Source organism: Megalops cyprinoides, chromosome 2 (genome assembly GCF_013368585.1).
Source record: "Megalops cyprinoides isolate fMegCyp1 chromosome 2, fMegCyp1.pri, whole genome shotgun sequence".
Taxonomy (NCBI): domain Eukaryota; kingdom Metazoa; phylum Chordata; class Actinopteri; order Elopiformes; family Megalopidae; genus Megalops; species Megalops cyprinoides.
In genome coordinates, this window is record NC_050584.1 from 2,039,327 (window position 1) to 2,045,199 (window position 5,873).

Here is a 5,873-nt window from a genome sequence, read left to right on the forward strand (position 1 = left end):
ATCAGCTCAGTAAAGATCCTCTTGCTGTCCTCCACTGCTGCCTGTGCAAAATGCTGTTAGGAGACCCAGAGAGAGGAGGGCTGGACATTTTAACTAGGCCTTTAACTCAGCTCTTACTGGGACCCCAGACAGCCTGTTCCCACTGTGCAGCTCATTGGGATTGAGCCCCACAGAGCTGGAAAGCGGCCCAACACTGGACTCCTCACTGGCTGACTGGAGGAGAGCCCTGACTGAGCCCTGAAATGGCACTTCCAGCAGCCGGTTGTTGTCTTCTCCTCTGGTCAGTACCCACCGTGAGTGACTCCACAGCCTGTCTCAGATCCTGCAGCTCCTTCCCTCTCTCCTGGATACTCTGCTGGAATTTCTTCTGTGTAGCCCCCAGCTGCTTCTGTGGATAGATTGTTTTCTGTGTTATGTTATGATACATTGTGATTATTAGGGTGAGTTTCTTAACAAAGGGAAACGTTCTAAGGAGACTGCCACCTCACTGTTTTAACAGCTGTAACCAGCTGTTTGTACTTTGTTTGTTTGACAAAGCTAATTAGCATCACAGGTATCTAGTTAACACAGAGGCTCCCGGTACATCGTCATTTCCTCAGCAATTCCACCAGCATTTTTTCTGAATCCTCTCCTCACTCACCAGACCCTTCACTCATCACACCATGTGCCGCCTTCCTGTCCTTATCCACTCTTCCTCTCGTTCCAGGAGATGCAACTCCCGTAAACGCAACCTGGCTAACCTGGTTTATCCCCCTCTGTCCTCCTCCGAGGTGCTCTCAGTGGTGGGTGGACTATGGAACTGCCAGTCATCGGTTCAAAAGGCTGAATTCATCACGGCCTACGCTGAGACCATGTCACTCCAATTCCTGGCACTCACTGAGATCTGGATTTCCCCGGACAACACCGCCACCCATGCTACCCTGTCCTCCTCATACTCCTTCACTCACACTCCACGGGCCTCCGGCAGAGGAGGTGGCACGGGGCTGCTTATCTCCCCATCCTGGAGATACTCCCCTCTGCCCCTCCATACTCTCTCCATTAACTCATTTGAATTGAACATGCCATGTCTGTATCTCATCCTCTAAACCTCACCATTGTTGTTCTTTACCGCCCTCCAGGTCCCCTCGGCTTCTTCGTTGACGAGCTCGACACTCTTCTGAGCTCCCTCCCTGATGACACCCCACTGACTCTACTGGGAGACTTCAATATTCCATCTGAGACCTCCCCGATGGCCAGAGTAATCTCCCTCCTCCAGTCCTTTGTCCTCAACCTCTCACCATCACCTGCGACCCACAAGGCCGGCAACCAGCTTGACCTCATGTTCACCAGGAGCTGCGCCACAACCCACCTCACGGTGACTCCCCTCCACGTATCGGACCACTACTTCGTATCATTCTCCCTCATTCTCCCCTCCACCCTCAACCCCCCTTCTGATCCCCCCACCTTCACTTTCAGAAGAAACTTCCACACACTCTCCCACTCTGCATTCTCCTCCACTGTTCTCTCTATCCTCCCTCCCCTTCCCTCCTTCTCCATCATGCCTGCTGAGTCTGCTACATCAGTCCTTAACACATGTCTCTCTCAATCTTTAGATGCTCTCTGCCCTACTGTCTCCAGGCCATCACGACCATCACCCTCCTGTCCATGGCTGACTGACTCCCTCCGCTCTGACAGGACTGCACTGCGAGCTGCTGAGAGGCAGTGGAGGAAATCCAGATCCTCTGTGGACCTGGCTACCTATCACTCTCTGCTAACAGCATTTACAACCGCAACAACATCAGCTATGTCTTCATTCTTCCAATCTAAAATTAATGCTAACATAACTAACCCACAAAAACCTTTCTCCACCTTCTCCACCCTCCTCTCCTCTCCCCTCCTCCTCTTCCTCCCTCCCCCTCTCTTCTCTCTGCCAATGATTTCAGGGTTTACTTTGAGGAAAAGGTGACCACCATCCGGGACTCCTTCACTCCCTCAACAACACCCTTGACCACCACGACCAACTGCATCAACCACCTGTCCTCTTTCATGCCGTTCAAAGGCTTGGAAGTGCTTCAACTCATCACAGATCATCATGCCACAACTTGCTTTCTAGACCCCATTCCCTCTACTCTGCTCCAATATATCCCATGAGATCGCCCCATTTCTTTCCTCATTTATCAGCACCTCACTAATCTCTGGTATTGTCCCCACAGACCTCAAGAAAGCTCTGGTCACACCACTCCTGAAGAAACCTTCCACTGACCCATCAGATGTTACGAACTACTGACCGGTATCTCTCCTCTCATTTCTATCCAAAACCCTGGAACGTGCAGTACTTAACCAACTGCCCCCTTTTCTTCTCAGGAATAACCTCCTGGACCCCCATCAGTCAGGTTTCAGAGCTGACCACTCAATGTAAACCCCGCTCCTGGCAGTGACAGAGGCTCTCCACACTGCTAGAGCCTCCAACTTGTCATCTGTCCTCATCCTCCTCGATCTCTCCGCTGCTTTCGACACAGTCAACCACCAGACACTAATATCAAAGCTGTCAGAGATGGGCATCTCTGGGACCACCCTCTCTTGGTTCAAGTCCTACCTGACTGGTAGATCCTCCCAGATCTACTGGAAAGGTTCCACCTCTGCACCCACCCCTCTCACTACAGGAGTTCCACAGGGTTCAGTACTGGGACCTCTAATCTTCTCAATTTATATCAACTCACTTGGCTCAGTTATCAAATCACACGGCTTCTCCTATAACTGTTACACTGACGACATCCAAGTCTTTGTTGAAGTTGAAGTTGCTGTTTGAAGTTTGAAGGTGTATCTTATTTGTTGCCCTATACCCTGTAGTTGTCCAAATTGGATAGTACTGTGTCCTCAAACAGACCTTGCTCTCAGCTGAGAACTACTGTCTCATCCTGGAACATCCTGTCCCTTGACCAAACTCTTGACCGGTACTGCAATATATGAAGATGGACAGATGGATAGATAGATGGACATCTATATCGATATATTGTTTGTTTGTGAAGAATAGTGGTGATTATTTAGTGATCATTATATCAATAGACTGATTAGTTTAGTAGAATAAGTATACACCGCAACAATGATGATTGTATTCTGTGTAGTTTTTAGGTTGATCACAGAGTTACGACCTGTGGCCTACATTCTAAGAGATGTTGCTATGTTGAACTAATCATGCACACAGGCACGCTGAAAATGTATATGTGGCACAAGGCCGCCCCAACAGAGAGGCCTATGATTTTGAGCACTCATATAGCTGTAGTTCAGTATTAGGTCAGTCACTCCATATTTAACCATTTGGGAATGCATATATCACAGCATATATCACAACCAAGATATCTTAGATCTTTGCTTCTTACATTAAAAGTTTTGTTCTTGGGTGATATAGGGATTCTCTACCCGGTGGGACTTTCTCCCACTCTGCCTCCCATGTCAGTGTTTGTGACAAAGAGGAGTCGGGTCAGTGTGTGCTCCCCTATCAACCAAGGATACCCTTGAAGCAATGTTTTTCCAGTTAGGTGCCAGACTCTAGACGATGCAAGGTCAGTGATAATCAAATATCTGTACAGCTTAGGTCATCAGTTTCCCACTCTTTAGGATGCTATAAGATGTTCTTTGTGAAGCAGAGTTGCCAGTTCCAGCACCCGCAGCACCCGCAGCAGCAGCAGAGACGGACTGGACCGTGAGAGGTTGATGACTGTGTAAGGCGTAAGTGTGAACTTAGTGTGTGTAGCATCTGAAACTCTGCGAAGCCTTGCTGTACTGAAGATCATCAATAAACATCTTTTGCCTCTTCTGCAACAATGATCCAGACTGAAGTTCTTTGTGTAACAGTTTATTAGTTAGCTTGCAAGTGCATCAATTTCACCGAAATCCAACATTTGTTTTTTCCTGTATGTATGTGGGTATGTGTGTGTGTGTGTGTGTGTGTGTGTGTGTGTGTGTGTTTTCCGTCTTTGATTTTTCTGTTATGTTCTTGTTTTTTTCCTCTGGTGTTTTTGTCTGGTAAGTTTTTTTGTGTGTTTTCTGTAAGGTATGGACTGGAGGACTGGTTTTGAATCATTTTTGTGATCATGTTTTTGGTCACTCTCTTATTGTATTGTAATATTGTGACATGTTTACAGGAAAGATATTGTTAGGACTCAGTGATGTCGTGCGTCTGTTTTTCTGGCCTAGTTCACTAGCCGTAGTAGAGCCATTCTGCCATCTATCCAGCTTCAAAGCACCAGTGTCCTGGCCTTCTGTCACATGTATCAGCAGATTGGTCACCAGCACTAGAAGAGTATAAGACGCAGACTTAGTGTTATTAGTGATATTGCGTGCCCTACTTGTAACGCATATCTCTGAACATAAACACTGCCATAAGCAACACTCTTCACTAAAATAAAAACTGTAATGAGTAAATAACAGAAAACATAATAATAGTAAATATTTATATTACAGTGTTGAAAACCTATTTTAATTCACGTAAACCATGCTCAGTTTATCTCTTGTTATCACCAGCATCAGAGGCAGCAGTAAAGAGTTCCAGTCCTTACCCCTTTCTCAGTCCTTTCAGCTGCAGCTGAGACTGTATTATGGCCTCTATGTTCATCCATCGTACACAGATAACAGAACAACTGATCAGAACAACAGTAAACCTCTGGCACTTTGTCACGATGAGAGCAGATCTTCTCCTGCAGATGTCCAGTAGCTTGGACCAGTTTGTGCCTCTTAATGGTGGCAGATTCATAGAGAGCCTGGAGGTGAGTTTCAGAGTAAGAGGCCAGACACACCAGACAGGACGTGGCAGCTTTGTGCTTTCTCCCAGTGCAGAAATTACATGCCACATCTCCAGGTCCAGCATAACAGTGAGCAGGAGGAGCAACTTGAAGTCTTGTTTTTCTTCAGGTTCTCCACCACTTCAGCAAACATGGTGTTTCTTCTTAAAACAGGCCTTGGGGTGACAGTCTCTCTGCACTGGGGACAGCTGTAGACATCAGTATGATCATCCTGACCCCAGCATCCCCTAATACAGCCCACATAGCAACTGTGTCCACAGGGAAGAGCCACTGGATCCTTATGTAGATCCAGACAGATCGGGCAGGTAAACTGGTAGTGATCCAGTAGATCGAGCCATTTTGCTGCGCATACTGACAGAGCCTGACTGACACTGAGAGAGACTCAGTTAAGTTTTGTTTCGCTGAAACTGCATGTGTGAGAGAGAGTGACTTCCTGGTTCAGCTGCACGAAGTGTGGTTTTGGACTGATGCTAGGCTGAGAGGCAGAGCCGGTCCTGACCTCCCTTGGGCCCTAAGCAAAATTCTGCTAAGGGGCCCTCCTACTTGACCCGTGAGCCATGTAAACCATTTGCCATTGCCACACAGTCACACCTGACACCCCAGTGCTCCCACTACAATCCTCCCTCCTTTAAAACAGTTTGCTCCATCTGTCGGTCTAAGAATAAGTAGACCTATACAGAACAGAATAAGGTATAAATAAACAATATTTATTGAGTAGAATATTTTCTACACAATCTTAAGATAAGTGAATAAGTGTTAAAGTGTTAAAAGTGAATATTAACATTAACATTAACAGAGTAGAGAGAGAGCGCGCACCGGGGTCCAGAAGCTGTCAGGGGCCCATCAAGGAAGGCGATTTTTTTGCTGCTTTACTATTGTAGGTGGGCCCTCTTGCGCATTGACCATTTCACGAAGTCTTCAAAGTAACCATTCAACGATATCACTAAAATTACTTGTAATTGTGATAGCTATGTAGGCCTATACCACCTTCCCACCTTGTGTATAACACTTACGGTTTTGAGTCATAGCCTATTTTTATGTATTTTTATTTGTCCTTATTGAAATGTTCCAAAACTGCATGTTTTATTAACC

At 46.5% G+C, this 5,873-nt stretch overlaps 1 pseudogene; it reads right to left on the minus strand.

Annotated features, from left to right (window-relative positions):
- Positions 1-202: 202 nt before the first annotated feature.
- On the minus strand, positions 203-5,340 carry LOC118773713 (annotated as a pseudogene).
- Positions 5,341-5,873: the final 533 nt, after the last annotated feature.